General features: G+C 39.7%; 1 protein-coding gene across 16 annotated transcripts in view; it reads right to left on the bottom strand.

Moving 5' to 3' along the window:
* Positions 1-21,465, bottom strand: part of foxp1b (forkhead box P1b) — a 146,536-nt gene extending 125,071 nt beyond the window's left edge. For 7 of the 16 annotated variants that reach the window (XM_039612102.1, XM_039612088.1, XM_039612100.1 and 4 more), the window contains exons 1-3: positions 21,310-21,464; positions 16,968-17,043; positions 4,302-4,363 (exon numbers count right to left, since the gene is read on the bottom strand). The gene's annotated coding sequence lies outside the window, so the exon portion shown is untranslated. Of the gene's footprint in view, positions 1-4,301; positions 4,364-16,967; positions 17,044-20,397; positions 21,064-21,103; positions 21,219-21,309 lie in introns of those variants that run through there. The other 9 variants (XM_039612092.1, XM_039612086.1, XM_039612091.1 and 6 more) reach the window with 7 other exon arrangements.
* Between the last annotated feature and the right edge of the window lie 290 nt (positions 21,466-21,755).

The raw sequence follows: 21,755 nt of genomic DNA, 5'->3' as shown, positions 1-21,755 counted from the left end.
TGCATTATAACAGGAGATGCAACTGAACAATAGAGCATGACGAAGGTAACAACTGAGACATGACAAGCTCACAGTCCATGAATCGCTGTGGATTTCAAGACTGGTGCAGTGTGCAAACATTCATTTTTTGATTAACTATTGAAGGTCTTTCTTGATATGATTACAAACCAGTAGGTCTGTTACATAATCAAATATTTCTGATCGTGGACACAAGCAGGAACAGGAACGCCCGATGAATGAAATGAACGACAGAAACTCACAGGATAGCAGCTCCCCTTACTGTTTATACGGTTGCCCGAAAGGTGGTCCTATTTCAAGAGTGAGAGCATCCAGGGCCGCAATCCTCCAGCACTTCTTGCATTGTTTTATTACACTTGAATGAGCTGAGCTGAAAATGGCATGCAGCTGCTGACTGCAGGGCATCAGTGTTTGGCCTGGGCTTAGCTTTGCCCACCGGGCTAGAAAAAAAAATCACTCAGAAACTGATCTGTCGAAATAAGACTATATGCTACAGCCAGGATGCTTTTATCTCTATGAAAAGGTAATGATTATCAAATCAAAACAATGACAATTATATATTTAGAGGACACCAAACAGAGCATTAGGTATTTTAGAAAACTGCATCAAATTCTTTCAATGATAAAGTGCACTGGAATTAAGATCAGGACATTTTCTTTAAATCTGAACCCAAGACCTCTACAAAAGCTTTAAAACAGCAGCAGTATTCAGTAAAAGCAGCTGACACTTCAACAGTAATGACAATGTTTGCCCAAAGGATGGAATGGTAGATTGCTTCTGTCCAAAACTATTAAAATAATGATCTAAGTGAAAAAGAATTAACAAATTAAGACTACGTTAATAAATCGGACGCTATGCAGCAACACATGTTGCAACAGTAAGTCGTCACTGTTTAAAACAGCAATATTTTCCAACCAAATTGGCAGTTGAAGATAGGACCTTCATGCAAACTCTTTCATGGGAATGTTTTACAAAAGAAAAAAAATGCACAAAGCAGGCGGCAGTTGAAGCCACGTATTTACTGCCATCTGCGCGTAGTCTACTATTTTGCATCCGATCAGAAATCAGCTGAATGTGGTTAGGCATGCCACAAATATATTCAGCCTCTCCTTCTCCTCCGAATGTTGTGCATAGCTGTTACACTTGTGCTAAGCTGTGCCATCTTCATCAGACAGTTACAGGCGCCTTCCTCTTTGCCTGAGGAGAAGGCTCACTGGCCAGACACATTACTTTAAAGGGCAGCATTTCAATGAGCACGTCTCAACCTGCCCAGGGGGAGTGTGAGTGTCTGTGCGTTTGGGTGTGTTTATGTTTTATCCTTAGGACCCCCAATTGTTGTTCATTTGCTGTGCAAAGACAAAATAAGCACATAAAGGCCAAAATGTGCTCTTCCCTGGCCTTCACCCACATCACAGCACTTTTCCGCACAAGTGGCTAACCAGAGATAATTATACAATTAAAACAATTTTCCGCATCTATCTGTCAGTCTGATCTAATTCACCATTCGAATGACACTAATGGCGTAAGCCTCTTCTCTCTCCTTCCCCGAGCAAAGCCTTTTTCTCTTTATCGCAAAACACACTAAAGCCATCTGTAACAGAGGAAAACAGGAATGGCTCTCTCTGTTGTTTAGCAGGATGTTAGCGAATAAAGTTAAGACCAGCAGCTTTTCAGCACGATCCATACGGCAGCAAGGAAACGGGGAGGTTCATTTGATTGTTGGTGTAAATTAACCCTTGGTTGCAGGAATAAAAAGAAACAGAGTGACTCTCATATTTTCTGAGACAACACTCCCTTCAACCAGCGCTGATATTAATAATTCATCATGACAAAATACATTACCAGAGAAAGCTGAACGTGAAAAGAAGAGTCAACTGTGACAGGAAACCAGTCACATTAAAGCTGGGCTCTGACATTCAGCAGGAGAATGTGAAAAAATAAACTGTAATCTTTCATTGTTCGAAGGAACAGGAAGATGAATTCCCATTTCAATAATCACATTATATAGTTGATCGAGTGGCCGATCTGCAGGGAGGTATAGCCTTAGATTGTGCCTTTCGGACAGACCCACACAGGGTGTGAACAACAAGGGAGGATTTAGCCAAACCTTGACCTGGATATCCTGCATCTCGGTCCACCCTGTGAGGACAAGGAACACAGATATGAACTACTCCTACACAAGTTCAAGGGAAATGCTCACATGGTGCTGCTCTGTTCTTCTCAGCTAGCTCCACCAATACAATGGCAGCAGCGAGTTTTATGTTTATGAGCAGTCCTGATGGGGATACGCATATCCATTATCCATTAGATATGAGTCTGCCTGTAGTGGGGGTCTGGTATTAACCCACAAGCAAGTGCCCCATCAGCAGAGAGGAAAAAACTGCCTTTTATGGCAACAGATCGCAGACTCAAGCCATTGGCCACAAAGCCCACAAATGAGGCGTTAAGTGTAGTGGCAGGCCAGTAGAGAAAGAGGAGCAGAGAGATATGACCCTTTTCTCATCCATGCATGAATCTGCCCTCTGCCTCTCTGTCTTTCTCGCTCTGTGCCAGTCGTCTAAGAAAAGAACACATCCAACCATGCTTAACTACCCAACAACGCTCACGACTAAATAACAACTGTCACCTGCAGCAGTATTCACCACAACGCTGGTAATGTTACCGCCGTGTAACGTAATCTTTCTAATTGAATATTAATTTTTATACAATATTTGGAGAGATTCCTAACGGACATTTTCTGTAATTAATTGCCAGATAGAGGCAGGTCTAGTGCGGCAAAGTTAAAAAATACAACCTGACATGGAGATTGGGAAACAGAGTACAGCGAGGGGCCTGCTGGGATGGTTTCATCATCGTGCCTGACCCCCCCTGCTGCTGGGAATGGCAGGAGACGGGGGGAGCAGGAGGAGATAGACTCCTCTTCACAGTCAGAGATTTAATTGCACGCAGATTCCATTACCTCTGCACAAATGTCACATTCTCTTCTGATCAGGGGGCACGGCAGCCACTGGCAGTATGGCTGGCAAGCAGCCAGACTATAGTGCAGAAAGTGTTCAGCCAATCAGGGCTCCCAGGGCAGACAGAGGTGAAGAGGGATGGAAAGACTACTTCACACCAAAGATATTAAAAAACAAAGGAGAGTCACAAACAGAAAGCAGCAGATGGTGCAACGTTTAAACAGCGCGTGACGTGCTGCATTAACAGATATTAAACAATTTATTGATTTTAGACTGTTGTTATAATGGGGCACTAAAAACTTCTGGACATAACATTCACGAAAACAAAAAGTATGGATTTTTCTGGAAGAAGAACAGGCTTTTTTTTTATATTAAAGCAGTCATTTGTGTTATTCTTTCAGACTAGCAGAGCAACAGCTAATTTTATTATCTCTAACAAAATGCAAACAATTCCCATTATCAAGTTCTGATGCTCAAGGACATGTCATGTTTTGTCTGACCAGCAATCCAAAACCCAAAGATACAAAGATTCAAGCTACTTTCACAGAAGACTTTGAAAACCAGCAAATATTTAGGAAGCTGTGAATTTTTATGCTTTCATACTCTTTCTGAATTCATCAAAAAAATCAGGTGTCAACTATTATTATTCAGTTAATCACTTCACTGTTTCAAGGACATTTTAAATTGTTGTAATGGCCAGAGCAGCTAGAATGACAACTTCACCCTCAAAATGTTACCCAAATCATGGTTAAACTTTTGTATTATTATCCTTCATACTTGAATCAAACAATATCATACCATTGTTTTAAGAGTTTCCATTTAAAAGGTCTGAATTGGGACCTCCAGGAATAGGGGGTAGTGAAGTACCCCTGATTGACTGTCCTGATTCTCCATCTGGGAAAACAGCCACTTACAAGAGCAGCCTCAGACCTTTTTTAAATTGCTGGCAAAAACTGGACAAGCAGGGCAGCAGTTTAGAGGCCTGGGACCAGTCCTCACAGATGCAGAGCTGAAGTTTATTTATTTAAAATAATTGCAATAATGGTCACTAAAATTAGATATTTTCCCTAAAACAGTAAACTCTCTCCAGAACTATTTGTGTCCCTATCATTCACATCCATGCTTAGTAGCCAGTGAAGCCTAACAGTGAAACTGCTAAAAAAGTCACGATATTCTGTTGGGATGTGTTTCAAACCAGTTATGGCTTGAAACACGTAAGCCGAAAAGTCACATCTTACAGTGCTTTGAAGACACTTCACAGACAAACAGCAGGCACATTACTGTATGCAGTAAGAGAAGAGTTATAGTGGGAGGACTGCCACATACCCTGATCACTGGTGCAGGGTCGATTGGCACGCCATTCCTCCAATCAGACTTCAGCTTACGGTCTTGAGGGCAGGACCACGGGGGTTTCACACAGAGGACACAAACAGAGAGAGAGAGAGAGAAAAGGAAGGGGAAAGATACAAAGATTACAAACAGGAAGTGAAAGGTGGGGAAAGCCCCTACCCCGGTCCGCGGAGCCCACGCGTACAGAAATGACATAAGGAATGTCAAAAGTAAACGTGATGGTCTTCAGCCACAGGTATTTGTTAAGTTATGACACACTGATTCCTGTTGGCATCTCTTGGCCTACATGCATATCAAGTTATCTTCCTTTCATATCAGAACATGCACATAAGAAACTATGACAGGTACACAATGAAAAATATCAAAAGTGTTTGTATCTGTGGTTTATGTCTCACCCTAAACCAGTAAAGATGTTACAATATTCCCTTTGAGTAGTTGCAATATCAACATAACAATATGCTGAATTGATTTTATACAGCGTATACTTTATAATCCTTTAAATGTAAAAAAGAAAAACGGCAAAGAACATTACCAAATCACACAACAAAATAAGCAAGGTGACACAAAAGGATAATTAAGGTTGTGTAATAGGCGTTAATCACCGTCGTGATATGACAAGAAAAATGCCACAACTCTGAGTGGTTTGATGAGTGTAAAACAGAAACATGAGTAACATATTTTATATTACTGTATAGTCTTTGACATAAATGTCACAGCACTTGTACATTCCAAAATAGCTTGTAACACAACACGCATGTAGTTTATTTAAAAACCTGTTTAGCTCAGAAGCATTCATCTGTAGCCAGATAAACAAGTGGAAAGAGGCTAATGACTTCCATATACAATTCAGATCATGCAAATGAGGCTGCATAACAGATTACATCTGGTTTTGTCCCTGTCACAGGAGTCACGGCTGCATGTGTGGCTTGTTGCCCCGTGATATATGTGTGTACATGTTTGCTGTTTAATGTGGCTGTGTCTCTAGCAACACAGCAAAGCAGTGCAGCTCCCAGTTAATTGGCCTGCTCTATGAGAAAGCGTGTTAAAAACCAAATCTATAACTCTGTGTGTGGAGCGGTGTAGCTTTCCAACCAGACACAACAAACCACAGCCCAAACGTCCCAGCTCTTCATAATTCACCAGTGTGGAATTCAACTAACCCCATTAGTGCGACTGCTGTTTCCACAGGCCGTCCACATTCCTGGGCCTACCATTGGCCCAAGATAAGACCCTTCTGATTACTCTGTTGCATGCCTGTCATTACTCACAAAAAAATGTTGATCCCAACAGACAGCCCCCCTCATGGATTGATGGCTCCTCTATTGTGTCCCCATGCCCTTCAATTGAAGCACTTGCTTTCAGACGGTCCCCTAACTTCAAGTTTGACGACAGAGGGTAGTTTGTGACTTCGGCCAAGGATTGCTGCCAAGTTTGCCACATCAAAAGTACAGCACTCAGACTTCAGCAGCTTCATGAGAAGATCCAAATATGATAGGATTTACGCGCTGTATGACAAATGGGATTTTAAAATAGACTGGGATTTCATGAGCTCTCGAGCGCTCTTATGATTTGATGTTTAAAAAACTATTTGGCCAATAGCTTGGCCAATAATGATATTTTCCAGTCTTTTTATTTTGTATCTATTTAGCTATCTCTTTGTTCCAGGTAAACAAGGACCTCTCCATTTCGAGAAATAACATACTACTCGACCACAATATCCTGGTTATTTTTGGTTATTTATCAATATGCTAATACTAGTCAGCAGTGCCAAAATTGACCTAAATTCATAATCAGACTATATATCAGTGCATCCATGCATCATACAAAAATATCAGAAATAGCTTTCTATGAATCTAACTATACATTATGAGTAAGCAACTTTATGAGTAAACAACTAAAAGTTATATTTCATCCTCCTCTAGACGTACAGTCAAGCTTGCTCTGTCACCCAGGACTACCTAAATCTTCTGACACCGTGAGTCAGACATACCTATGAGGCCCATGTGTGAACATCACTGCTGTGTAAAGTCTGAAATTCAAGGGAAAGGTTCAGTAAGATACATTCAAAGTGAAATGGCTCTCTGGTTTAGTGTAACTTAAAATCAGCTAGAGTCAAGTCACCAACTGGGCCGCAGAGCAGAGACTGGGACACTGGCGGTGAATCGGATCAATGGCCTGACCCATTAAGTCACAGCACTCCCAGCACCTCGTTTAATAAGAGGCGATCTTTGGGAACACCCCTAGCTGACCCATGCTACCGGGGACAATTACAAGAGAGTGGTGTTTCAGGACCAACGCCCACTTGACCCGGTAGCGTAAAGACACCGAGGAGATCCACATGATTTAAACTCCTCCCTAAGACGTGCTGACAAGGTTACAGGGTCAACACAGACATTAACAGGTCAGTGTGTGGCCCACTTGGGAACAATTACTCCCAGTCACAGCTAAGTGGACACTTGATTGAACACGACGGAGGCAGGACACACTTCCCACAGATAACAATCCCCAGAGCCATTTAGGATAAAAAGCCCTTGTGATACAGCCTTTATGGACAAAATTCATCTTCCTTTTCCCTTTTAAAAGAATGTGAGAGTGTGATAGAGAGCCATTCTCTGGAAGAGATGAGTCTCTCAAAGCATTACCATTTTCTAGCAATACTAATAGCTGCTTATGACAAAGAAACAATTACAAGGTGACTGGGATTAAAAGCTAAACAATGTTAAGTTTTCATTTTTCTTGCAACACTCAGAATGCCCAAATTTATAAGAGCAGCAAATGAGACCAAAAGTAAAAGGGCTTAAGATGCTGACATAGATTTACTATTTCCTGATAAATATCTCTAATTAACTATGTGAGTGTGCAGTTTGTTATGATACTCAACCTTTAGCCCACTGAAAGTTTGACTCCTTTCTCACCAGAGTGACTAAAACTTTGCTTCAAACATCTGGTATGTTACGAGTGAATGCACTAGCAAATACACTAATAATGTGCAGCTTTGACATATACTGTAACGGAGAAAAAAACACATATTCTGAAGTATCACTTGCAAATAAAATAGCACACACAGGTTATGTGGATCTCTGGTAAAATGGTCACTCTTGTCCTATAGTCTCTTTGCACACAAATAGGGCTTATCGATTCCCGAACACATTTTCCCACATTTGCATAAGCTGTGTGTTGTTTGTGGTATTGTTTCTTTTTTTTTTTTCCACAGGCTTTGTTTATTTATTTCTCTATGTTAGAAAATCGGTTCCACATTGTCCCTCGATCTGCAGCAGCGGCTGGCGCTGCAGCTGTTAGTTGTTAGTGACTGGAGATGACACAGTTCACCACTTCTCCAAAAAGCCAGCAAGCCCGGAGACCAGCACAGCTGCAGAGTGAGAGGAGAGGAGAGGAGAGGAGAGGAGAGGAGAGGAGAAGAGAGGAGAGGAGAGGATCTCTCTCCTATTTCTCTATCCCACCCTTCTCCTTACCAGTGCATCTTCCATTTCACTTTGGACCCCGGAGAACGAGCCGTGCTAACCAAAGAATTTGGCCCAATGAGACAACATTAACCCATTTGTACACGCAAAGTGCAAAAGCAACAGGCTCACCAGCTGACCTAATGGTTGTTGTGGCAGGGCTTTATTCCCTGGGACCGTTTTGTAACCAAGTGGGCACCATGTGAATACCATCTGTGTACCACTTATTTAAAGCTGGCAGAGGTCCCGTGGCAGCCAATCTGGCAATGAGAAAAACGAAATAAATTGCATCATTTACTTAACATGCATTTACTGTTGTACCTGTTAAAAGCCCATGACTAAATAATTTTTTTTCTGGTGCCACCTTTTTCTTTCAGCCAAAATTGTGTTTTATGTGTGACAAACCGAGCAACTGTTAGCGGGCTGATAAAGGAGGTTTTTCAAGATATTAACCACATGAAATCACATTTGCCACCAAGTATATTAAGAGCCCTAAATCCATTTACACCAAAGAAATCTCCAAGTGCATTATGCACTTCACAGAACCCATAAACAGACAATAAACATATTGTAATTATAATGCCAACTCTTTAATTACGTGTGTCATTTGGGAATGGTCGAGCTTGCTAATTGTCAGAGTGATGTGAAAGGACTGGGGGAGGCTAGAAGGAGATCAAGCCTCAGGCCCCAATGAGAACCATATTCCCCACTCTCCAAGCGTGTTAGAAGGCAGAAAATTCAATTGGCATGGTTCCAAAGAAGAACAGTCCAAACAGCCTTAATCAGCAGGGACAAACTCCATGCAAATCATTTACATTAGCACGAGCGGAGAAAGCAGAAAAATATCTGTGGTTTCACTCTCACAACATGAAAGCAAGGAAACTCCTTTGCCTCCTGTAACTTCAGTAACAGGGCTCTTTATATCAGAAACATGCCTTTAGCTGCCACTGACCAAATCAACATCTAAAGAAGCAAAAAAAAAGAGGGGGAAAATACAAGGCGCCCATGTTTACTCCTTATGTGGAGCTGTCCTCAACACAACATAATTAGCATATTATTCACCGGTGAAGCAATAACAACTCTGTGGCTATAAGTGAATTATTACTGCGTATGTTTTCTTATTTCCCAGTATTGATAACGGCAATGTTATAGTAAATAATACAGCGCCTGTTAATTGTTCTCTCAATAGTCAGCGCGTAGCCACCATCTGATAAAAATCATCCACCTGTCATCTGATCAAAAACAACTTGCTAACTGCAAAAATGTTCAGGTTGATTCTGGTGGTGCGTTCTACATTATTGTTTTGAAATACTTCTGACATCAATCACAGGGCAAACCGAATGGAAGTGTCATCACAAACCAAAACATCCTGTACTGAATAATTTGAGGTGAATACTCATTTACTGTCGTGGTTTTATTTGTGTGTTTAAAAAATCAAATGGAAATATATTTATTTCTGGCAGCTCTACACTAAAGTTTCTCTTCATTTGTCAGCTGACACATTCAACGACACATGCTGATTTCTATTCAGTATGAATAAACATTTTAGATGATGCTGCAGGAGTGCTTTGAAACTCATTTTACGGGTGTTTTAACTGTTTTTACCCGAGGCTGTCACAGGAAAATAGTGCATCTATTGCAATTAAATGCTCAAATCTGTGCATATCACCAATTAGAGAAGGAAATATCGTATTTAAAAAGCAGTGGAGAATAAGTTAAACAACATTTTATCTGTTATCTTTAGAGATTCAGGGTTTGTTTGGACATGATCAGAGCCACTTCTGATGTTCACTCCATTTCTTCAGGGGTTCTGCTTCTGTTTTAGGGACTGGAAAGTTTATAGTAAAAAATAAAAATGAAAAATAAAAATAAATAGGTCCATTCTGTCAGCAATAATAGTTTGTTTGGACAAGAACTTCTGTTCTGATGTCAGAAATACAGTGAACCAGAGTCCAGACAAGAAGTCAACTGCCGTGAACAGCCTGTGATACTAACATATGCTGCATATGGCAGTGAATGTGGTGAACAGAGATCACTGAGTGAAATATTCATTCTCTAAGTACAGAGCACCCTGAAAACACTTTGTGAGATGACATCTTCAGATGAATCATCAGCCAAGAAAATGTCAGTTAGACTATGAGAAACTGTCTCCACCTTTGTTTACATATTGACTGGCATTATGTGGTTGACCCTGATGAGAACAACTCACAGTCTCCAATGGCATGATCTCACTTGGTGGAAAAAAAGCTGTCACTATGATGGTCACTGGTAGGAGGGTGTGGCCTTGCAATCAATGAAGGTGGAGGGATTTGAAGGCAAAAACAAAACAAATCTATTATTGCTTCTAGAGCATGAAATCATGCATTAGCTAATCCTGTACTGAAACAGTCAATCCTGCACCAGTTATTCTAAAATTTATTGCTCAAATTGTTCTCACCTCTGCTTTTTCCATTGCTCTGTCTATGCGAGGTTGAACTAAACACTTCACTGTGCCCTGGAAGGTCTTTTAAACAGGATCACTATTGATAAAAGAGATCAGAGTGACTGAGTGAAAGAGAAAGCGTAGATGTAGGATTCAGAATTTTCATCTACTATCCATCTCATATTCTAATGCAGCCATTATGCTCTAAAAAGAGACTGCTCATCTATTCATTTTATAGGGCATTTGCAAAAAAGATGACACTGCAAGAGGGTTTGTCAGAGTGATTAAAATTCTTTGAATTAGCCCTTCAATCTCTGCATACAATTGCATATAAAGTACACAGAAATGCACTCAAAAGCCTGGCCCGGCTCCTCTCTGTAGCAGGATATGAAAAGATTGATTTACTCATTTCTCACTATGAGTTGTTTTCAGTGTGAGAAATTGATCGGTCAACACATTAAAACCTTGTACATCATGCACCCTTATGCACAACATGAAAAGGCTTTCAGAAAAATATCCAATAACTCAAAACAGCTAATTGCTTAAGTTACATTTACAGCATTTACAACAGGTGCAGAAATTTTTAGACAAAAAGCTGTAAACTATAAAATGTAAATTGTACCAGCCGTGAGCTAGAAGGAAAGCAACCGTGGAGCATGACACTGAGTGTACTGAATTGTAAGACGCTCTTATTAGTCTTACAATTCACAAAGTCTGGACTTTTAGTCAGTTTTCAAACAGTACAGGAAAGCACGACTTGTGTGAGACCCTGGACCCAAAAGAATATCTAGAATTCTTTTCTAATATTTTCTAGAGTACATCTAGATGATTTTCAGCTACTCTTCTAATTTTGATTTGACGGGTGTTTCAAAAAGTATGAACTGAAATGATCAAGAGCTCAGATACGGATGCAAAACGGAATCACTGCTAAAATTAGGCTAAGCTCACATCCATCCATAGCCTTTTGAGTAATCACGCTAAAAATAGAAAAACAAATAAATAGAGAAACAAAACCAATCACAAGCCCACCTTGTGTAGGTGGTTTTAGTAACACAACAGATGTGAATTATGGTTACAATTCCCCCTTCTATTCCTGGGGAAAAAAGTTGCCAGAAAGTGTTTTTGCAGAACGGGAAGTTGAAAAGACATCAATTCAGTTAAAAACTCTGTGTGAAATTCTCAGCATATGACTTCTTGAGTTATGACGAGACATTAGTTTCGAGAGGCCTCGACTTTTGATTTCTGAATTCCAAAATTTAGTCATTTACAGCCTCGAGTCCAAAGTTAAGGAAATTATCCAAATACGTTCAGTGATTCTATCAAAAGTATTAAAGGTATATACAGTCAAATGAATAATACGTATGTGTGTGGGTGTGTTCTGTTTCTGTTTGTTTGTCTTGTAGGAAACCTGGCGTGGGAAAAGAATTTGGTTGCTTTTCAATCTCACTGTTTCATGTGTTGTAAGCTTGACCGGTACATAAGTCGCTATAAACACAAAGTCAGCATTTGGCGTTCCCAGCGTCACCTTTTGCAGAGACTGCGACCTGAAAGTGACGTGCTGTTCACATCACTCCTTAAGTACACAATTACACTTTTTCTCATGCTTTTAACTCTACTACCTGGAACAAAATAAGCAACAAATAGGTTTCAGTTCTAGTTTAGTTTCTCTCTGTGACTCACCCACTCATTCTCTTGTTCTCTCGCCATCTTTTTTTAGACCAGCTGCATTACCCAAGTCCCCATTTACATCAACTGCAATTGCAGATTTATGAGAGATATTTAAGAGCTTATGTAAATCTTGTAAAGAAGCTGATGGCTAAGATCTGTCCTTTTTTACAACTACTTTTTGCTGCTGTCTTTTTCTTGCCACTGTAAACACTCATTTTGTTCACAGGTCACGTTTTACAAATGAGCTATGTGCCTGTTGTTCTAGCGTGCTGTTATGTCACCTGAGCACAATGTGCATGTGCACGCTTACTGTCAAGAGAGAAAGTCGACTGGTCTTAGGAAACAGAGAAATACTGCCACTGAAATGCTGCTACAGCACATTCTACACGATTCAGACAGCACTGAAGATACAATAAAAGTACATTATTTAAACTACATTACTATATTTTGTTTAATTTTATTAAGAGAGCTCTATTCCATAAATTATATACCTGAACTAACTGCTGCAGGAAAAATAAAACCAGCATATGAATAGATCAACTGCTAATTTCATGACACCAATTTCATGAAACGCTATTAGTGTCACCCCACATACTAAACAAATCAACGAAATGTTTAGACTTACATGATGATATAACAGTACTGTAGCATTCGTCTCAGGATTAACAACTCTGACAGTAACTTTGCGGTGTTGATACTGCAGGGTGACATAACCTGCATTCAGATTTCAGGGTACAGATTTGACCAAATTCAATTCCGGTCCATTTTACTGTGCCACTTGCCGTGTGTGACGCTATTACACGTTGTTAGTGCACTGCTTTGTTTGCTGCCATTTGATTACTTTTTGCAGGATAACCGACAGCCAGTGTGGTTGTCGCCTCCCATCGAAAAGGGACTTTACACACGTTTGCAACCTCTGATGCTGAGCCGCTCTGTGAAAGCCACAAATGTATCATACCTGACAAGGATCTCTGGTGGATCTCAACTTTACACCTGATAAACACAAACCCGGAAATATTATACAGACTGGGAGTCTAGAACAAGTCAAATATGAGACTAAAATTATTTCAAAACAACTATAGCCGTAGGAGTCTCAACGTCTGGTTTTTTGTTTCCCGCCACAATTCAGCAACTTTGTGTAAATTGCAAACTTGCGTCTTGAATACACGACATGTTCAGCCAATTGGCTACAATGAAATTAATAATAATTGCTTTGTGGACGTGGCTGGGACTTGAGTTCATTGTGGCTTTTTGGTATTTAAAATATTATTGAAAAAACCCTCAATTAAACAACAGCTGAAAATAACGTAAATCTTTTTTCTGGTTTAAAAAAACATTATTAAAAAAAACAAGTAAATACGTGAAACTGTCAAATACTTTTGCACACAATGGAAATATTAAATAGGAAATTATACACTGTTTTTCCACAATCTCCTTTTAAATTTTTCATTATTATCTTGCTATTCATATCTTAGTCATTTAAATGTAAATTATTTTATTACAATTAACGTTATTTTAAAAAACTGGGTGTAGACTTCATTCAATTTGTCTAAATTCATTTGTGACAGTATCATCTGAAGACACTATACTGTGGTAAAATGTAACTTTGTGTAACTTTGCTTTGTTTACAAAAAAAAAGAAAAAAAAGAATGATGCATAAAAAAATATCATCCAGTAGTACCAAAGTTAGAGATATCAACAAAACTACTTTAATCACAAAAACAACAGTGTTTATCTAGTCAGCACATGCAGCAAATGGCTATCCACATTATCTGCTTCAACACATAATTCCAGCCCTGGCTAATCTATTGACCAAAATGATTAAAGAAATAACTCCTGTGAAAATAACCATCTCCAACTGAGTGGTTTGGGAATGGAGCCCCACCCTGTTTACAACACTGAGAACAAAAACAAACTCCCTCCAAGGAGCCCAGGCAAATGCAAGTCACACACTCCAACCAATACAGGCAAACAACAACAACATCTGAGGATCTACTGGGAGAGCGGGCTACCAAACAACAGCAGCCTGCACACAAACAAGGTGAGCGTTTCGAACTGTCAGAGGGAGTGAACTGGAGACTGAAAGCAAGTCTGTGTGTGAGAGAGAGAGAAAGCGAGACTCGGTGTGAAAGTGGAATTGAGTAGCAAAAGAAAAGTCAAATACCACCCGCGCCGCCCCAGTCTCAGGTCAACTGAATCATCAGGAGTCAGGGAAGATACCGTCACCGCTTTCCATGAATAGCTCACAAAACCACATCAGAATGACTTCACCGAAGCAAAAACAATAGTTTGAGAACACTCTTCCTCAATATCCAGGGGACTCTGAATGAAGAAGTAATGAATCTCAGTTAACAAGGCCATTATCAGTGAGAGAGCTACATCATCCGGATGGACTACAGATCCATAAGGCCCTTACGTCCACTGGCCTTTTATTGTCGCTATTATCTCCTAAGGTATGCCATTAACAATTGTACAAAAAAAGATGAAAGTATCATGTGTTTGATCTCACACTGTACATCATCATAGTAAACAATGAGGCTGTATAAGGGACACAGGCCCAATTAGCCATCTCTGCTCTCAGCTGTCAAGTGTTTAAACAGCTTGCTAGGATCATAATAGTAACCTGCATACTTTCATCTGTGCTCCAGACTCATCAGCATGGTAGCACCTTTGCTTAAGCGCTGCACTGCATCTTGGGTAATTACTGCTTCCCAATTACCTCCCAGCTGGTAAATATATATCAAATAAACAAGCAACAACCCGTCAATTAGGAGCGCCGTTTCATAATGGGGGTACAAAATGATGTTTTATGCAGAGACAGAGGAAAGCAGAGAGAAAGGGGTAGCATTCAACATCAAAGTGAACTTGTATCTGTTAACTGCACTCACAGTACATCTGAGCATAGCAGTTTGTGAAATAATTAAATCACACGTGTTTACAACTAGTATGAGACTCTAATTAAAGGTATTTTAATTGCAAACAGGATGAAAAAATACAGCTTGTGACGGTGCAGTTGAGTGAAAATGGACTTAAAAATGAAATGTGGCCTTTTCTTCACAGATGAGTGAAGTGGGACACTAACATTGTTGAATTCAAAGGCAAGGAGAACAGCTGCAGCAACAGTCTGTCAACAAAATTTGCATTGCTGCTCTTTCCTCATCTCCATTACTCTCTCCTGTCTCTCCTCAAGCCCACGGAGCTGCCGGCTCAGATCTGAGTACTCTGATGGCTTATCACATAGCGAGCAGCAGGCTAAGCCGGAGTGATGCGCCCAAAAGACATGATCAAAGCGCACCAACTTTCCACCCAGCAATGATGATGGAAGAGCAGGCTCTGCCATGTTATGTTTCTTATTACGCTTGGACTGGCAAGTGAAAACACAGCGAAGAAGTCAAAGATGAGGGCCTAAAAAAATTTCTCCTGCAACCTCATTTTATATTTTTATTATTTTATTTTTTCATATCCCTACTACACTTACCGAGGCTTAAATAGTAGTCTGTGACATTTTCCTATCAATAAATGTCAGTTTTGCTACTCTTATTTCCACAAACCATAGTATTGATCTAATCTACAAGCGAGCTCTGAAAGCTTTTATTTTGAAGTTCTAGAGATCCAGCTTTGGATAGGTTTTAAGATTTACACAGTGCGATTCAAGTAAAATCTACTTTTCTTCTGCATGAACAGAGAAATCTGTGCCATAGCATGAAAAGCCACCAAAGATAAAAAGTGAACATTACAGCGTGGCAACACAAGAATCAAACTCTTTACAAACAGACAAACTACATCGCAGATCTAACCACATGGCTCACCTGAAAACTCATTCTTAGTGAAGGCAGCTTAAAGATACTAAACCACACAAGTTGTCACTGACGTATTGAAAACATATTTTTTTGCCTTTTTTTATTACAATTTTTGGATTATTATTTTCCACATTGTATTGAGTCACATTTACGTTAGATAAATATCACCATTCCTACACCAGTGAAACTGGCTGACTTTTTAACACCTTGCATCACATGAGCTCTGGAATTACAACACAGCTGACCCTTTTATCTCAACAGTAACCATTAGGGATGCACCCAATCACCTTTTTTTCCATTATATCATGTCGTAATTTAACACCATTGGTGGTTAGGTGTAAATAAGATGCATTCCTCACTGTGAGAAACAGAGTGGGACTGTATAAGACAACATTGGTCTCGACTCAGACACTGCTTTCCAAACCTGGTAAAATAAAATGTAACAAATAAATACATCAATTTTACTGACTTTGTATTTTTATGCATAAAGTAGTAAATAAAAATGGGACAAAAACAAATACAAAGTTTAGAAATCGTGTTCATCTTATTCATCTAATTCATTTGCACTAGTTTCCTCTCACCTCAGTGTAAGCAGCTGTTATTTATGGTCATGTATAGTAGTGTAGTTTCACCTTTCCTCCACTCAGTCTGAGTGCACTTTATTTTACTGTTCCTCACACACACACACGCACACATGTTTACAGGGAGTGGAGAGAGGATACGAATGAAGTGAAAAATATTAAAAGAGCTGGCAACAACACTTAATGTTACCACAAGTGCAGTAAACACAAAACATAAAAACAATGAGAGTGAGCAAGAGAAAGAAAGCATCACTGCAGTTTTTCAGTTTCGTCAACTCAGTTGACCACAGTTTGCAGGTTAAGCGATGAAATCTATTGACATAACTAGCATGAAAACCCCCCAAACTGCTGAGATTTTCCTGTTAGCTTCTTCCATGCTGCTTTAGCTCTCTGCTTGCACCTGATTCACTGCTGCTGATATATGGCATAGTAACTTAGATCATATTGCTGTCATTGATGCTTGAGTCAGGTTTCGATGTCAGGATTTTCCTGATATTCTATCCAAACATTAAATCAGTTCATCTGTGATTACTGTTTTATCTTTTTTTCTGTAGTGACAAGCAAAGCAACAAACGTTACGGTCTACATCACTTCACACTGTAAGGAAAAAATACTAATCTGTGAGACGAATCACACAGAGAGAGGCTTCAAATCATAAGTCAGTGCCTACATAAACTATGGAAGTTTTAACAGAGTTGAGAACCACTTACAGTTCTGATGTTACAAACTGTCACGGGTGCCTTTAGATTATTCTCAGAGCTGGCTTCACTTCCTGTCCATGTTGTCCTGGAATGACAAACAGAACAGCATGTTACTATCTAGGGTTATGCCAACATGCCACAACCTGGGGGTCAGTAAACAACCTCTATACACTCAAAACACACACATATGTGGTACATCTTTAGGTAGTGTATAAAACAAATATGCTATTATGTTGTTATTACACTGGCAAATATTAATAATAAACATAAGATAAGATAAGATAAGATAACCTTTATTAGTCCCACACGTGGGAAATTTGTTTTATAACATATTTGTATCATAATGTTACACTGATGGTCAGGTCACAGTTACTGAGTAATGTGTGAGTAAATTTGTAAGCAAAACAAACCGGGATGTTGCAGAAATACGGTTCATTGACACAAAAAAGCATGATTAAATTCAGCTGAAAATGTGAGTTAATCTGTGTGAATGATTATCAATACATTTTGGAGAGAAATCCCTAAAAAATGATATTATCAGCCCAACTGTGCCACATCATAAACACACACACACAGACTGGACAGCTGATAGAAACAGGTGCTGAGGTTCAGCCTGGCAGCTGAGCACAGCTTGCAGCATATGTCTGAGCCCCTCATGTCTGGACCAAAATGTTTGTAGCTTACCTGCATCCTTCCCCAAACCTTCTGTGGTGGTGTACTACAGAGGAAATTCTGGTTTTTAAGCTACTGCATTGTAAGAGGCTAACTCGACAGAAAAACATGGACTCGTAGGAATAAGAGCACAATGATCATATTAAACTGTTTGGATATTCTTATAAGTCTACCAGCAACAACTCATAACACTGTCTATTCATTTTTTTATAACTAGCTAAATTTGGAATATTTTGATTATTTACTAAAAAGATGTGGATGGGTTCTGCTGCACTTCTAAAAACATCAGTGTCCCTTCTCTTAAACTGTTTGTTCCTGTTTGCTTTCTCTTATGTGATTAAAATAAATACATTTTATTTTGAAATCCAATGTAAAACGGTCATCTCCAACTTCCTGAATTAAACAAGTGGGTTTTTTTTAAAACACCATAGATGATAAAGGAAATATTCTTATATATTTAAACAGCTCAAGCATAATTTATTTCCCAGCAATAAACAGGCTGTGCTCCAATGTTGCACTGTATTCCTGAAACACAACACCAGCAGTAAATTCATTTTGTAACTCAAGTTAATTGATTGTAATTGCATGCTCTCTCTCCTCCCGTGCAGGCAGATGACATTTTTTTGTCAGCATCCCTCCCTTTATTAAGGACAGATGACAGTAGAAGACAGTAATTAATGGCTGCCCAAGTTAATAGCCATCCTGAGCGTTTTGGCAGTCTCCATAGAGACCGAGGAGCTGCGCAGAGCTCACCTGAAGCCGTCCACTCTCTGACCAATCGCCTTTGCTGTCACAGAGAACAGTCTGCCAGGGGCCACACCACAGGGGCCGGGACACACTAACCTTTACCCTGGAAATATTGTTCTGCTTCCCTTTGTTATCCATTCATGTAACACAGCACTAATGAGCATGCTACACTCATATTCATATTGCCGGTACTCTTCTCCCCCTTTTGTGGCGCGTGAATCAAACATGCAAAAATCACACAACAAATTCATTTACCAGAAAATTCCCTTTTATTCATCTGTCACTTGTCTTGGTTTGTGGAAAAAAAAAAAGGTTTCGAGCAACTGGTTTTGAGGGCGTCTTGTAATCTGCAATCAAATGAGGGGTGAAGCAGGCAAATAAATCTGAAGGAAACAATATAGTGAAAGCAGAATCTTATTCCCACACTGGACCCGAAAATAACTCTCCTTATCATTCAGCTGCGAGCTCGGGTGCACAGTCAGTTTACAGCCCCTCTGTACCCAGCACAGGGTATTTCAATGTGTGTTCACAAATACTGAGCCGTCAGATGAAAGAGAGGGCCGCTCCACTCAGGGATGGGAGTCCTCGCACTGAATGCATGAGTGACTGATTACTTTCTTACCAGTTGAACCTCGGCTCTCTACAAAGAAGAGCCTTACCCCAAGCCTGAAGAGGCCAAACTAGTAACAAGGGCTTTCCAAATAATACAAAATCACAGATTGGTGTGTTAAGCATCTTGCGTCATTACAATGCATACAGCTGCTCTTCCTCAAATTTCAAGCTATTTTTTTTAAACCCCCCCCCTCGCAAACTCAATTTATTCAGTTTCAGTACGGAGCAGGAAAGTACAGTCTTTCTCGTTTCTAGACGGAGGCGTGGGGGACACACTTAGGTCGTTCCCATCAGAAACAGCAGAAGGTTGAATGTCTGTATGTAATAGCCGTGTCAAACAGCAGGCCCTGGAAAAGTTGCAAAGAAAGTTCATCCTGAGATTTTTTTTTTCTTTTTTTTTTTCTTTGGAAACCTGGGTCAGCATTTGCGAAGGTCCATTTCTGCATAAGTGAGCACACAAACCCCAGTGCCTGTTCAAATAGTCTGCAGCTCTCTCTCAGGCAGCTCATGACAACAGCCCAGCAGCAGCACTGTTTGATCTCCAATGTTTTCCTTAATCTGGGTTGTCAAGGTTCGCTTGTTGGAGGCTGTTTACTTTACTTCTCCTACAAAAAAGTGTTTTTTCCCCTCAGACAATGACTAATCCAAAGACCAAGAAGGAGGGAGCACTGCCAGCAATAGTTGTTAAAGCTGCAGTTTCCCTTTAGTAAAATTTCAGATAGTTTTAGTTGCCAGCTGCAATCTTACTGTATGAAACATTAGGGCAAGACTTATTTATATTTATTTACTTTAGTTATTAAAAAAAACTATAATAATTTTTGGCACTATTTTAATTCTGCCTAATATTAAAAATTATCACAGACTGAGTGCATCAGATAATTTGTTTATTAGTTGTCCACTGTTGTATTTGTAAATAGTGCTTATTTGCTTGTAGTACCCCTGTTACAAAATACACATTAAAATAATTTAAAAAAATGTTTTAACGTGTTTGCAATAGGTGAGCTTAAATGCTACAGTGCAGTACAACATTCCTTTGCACAAATAATAATGTTATTGTCTATTAGTTGAAAAAAAAGTTTAATTACACTATTGCAACAACTTGATCTGCAATTATTAAATTAACAAACAAAATAATCTCCATTTTCCGTACAGTGATCGCAGCTCCAGCCAATTTACATTTATGAAAATGTTCAACTGTAACCCACAGCACATCTTATTCAACACAACCATTGTCTCACATCCTGTGCAAACCACTATAAAAGTTGAAAAATATAACGTTCACCACTTTTAAAGTGCTACTTTACGTTACCACAGCCATAATTAGGAATTAACTCCGTAATTCCTTTGTGTTAATGAAACGTTACGAAATGAATATCCGCTTTTACTTGTGTTGGGTACACAGCCTTACCGCTGAGCAGGGAAGCCACACCGAAAGAACACGCTTGAATAACGCAACTGATGGACAGCCAAATAAAAGTAATGATAACTTTCAAAGTTGAGGGCTTGCTACACTTCTGACTTCCTCCGGTCTTTCTGAGTTTGGAGCACAGCTAACACGTGGGGGAAAAGCTCCATCCCTGGTTTCACTCCAAAGAAATCACGGCACTCAAAACTTCCCCTTCACCGTGTAAAGTTGAACAAAAAAAAACAACTTTTACAGCGCATCCTTAATAGGTAGCGTGGTAATTACGGTCTGTTAGCGGCCATTGCTAAGCAGCACGTTATAAACATGTAGCATTCATTTTGAAAATACTTATTTGGCCGAGAGGTGCATTTCCCCCCGGGGTCTCACGAGTAGCCTCAACTAAGTTAGAAACCCAACTTTTCCCAAAAAAGAAAAAGAACAAAAAAGCAGAGGATAAATATAGAGTCGTAAAGATATTCTTGTAAAAGCCGCTCGGTACAGCTGCCTTAAAACGGCGCTACCTATCGCCCTACATTATAATAATACAGGTGTTTATTTATTTCGCTATTTGAAACAATTCGGCAAACAGCAAGACAAAACCGAGGCTAACTCGGTGCGAGTATCCGAGTGCAGCTGCAGCAGCCGCAGCAGGTATCTAGACACGAAACAGCAAAGCTAACGTTAACATTAGAATAGTAGTGAAACTTACCAGAACGGAAAAAAAAACGCTTTACAGCAGCTAACAGGGCGCACGCGGAGGGTACCGATTCGCTAGTATGAGATAACGAAGCCGTGCACGCGAGCTTGTGTACCGAGAATGCGTGCAACAACAAATCACACAGTAAACAGTGAATATTACTCCGCCCGGGAGGTGGAGGGGGGGAACTAACTAAGTAACTTAAAAGATAATCTTACCGAGGGCGTCGAAATAAAGCGAAATGTGGAGTTTCACACTCGCTGCCTGCCAGTCTGTCTCGCAGGAAAAGGCACGAGCTCCTTGCTTAATGTTCTTATTAGATTTTAACACGCTGTGAAAAGAAGGAGGAAAAAAAAGGAAGAATCGCTGATTTGGATGTTGTTGTTTTGATCTTCCAAATCCGTGACGTCATATCCACCTGAGGTAAACAACGTTCATTGCATTGCAGATCCTAACATCATAGTCACAAGTACATTTCAGTAGCACTTAGTAGCACTTAGTAGGTCCTTTCTATGGGGAAATGTAATGATATGCATTAGTTTTAGCTGAAAATGTGACAGGAGAGAGGGGGCTGTCAGAAAAGCTAAAATCTCTAAGCTCACTAATTATAACTGAGGCTGAATGAACTTCTATTATTTCAGAAAAACTCTCCTGTCTTTTTTTT

This window comes from Oreochromis aureus, linkage group 5 (genome assembly GCF_013358895.1).
Source record: "Oreochromis aureus strain Israel breed Guangdong linkage group 5, ZZ_aureus, whole genome shotgun sequence".
Classification (NCBI taxonomy): domain Eukaryota; kingdom Metazoa; phylum Chordata; class Actinopteri; order Cichliformes; family Cichlidae; genus Oreochromis; species Oreochromis aureus.
The sequence above is the reverse complement of the archived record's forward strand: the minus strand, read 5'-3'. Positions and strand labels throughout refer to the sequence as shown.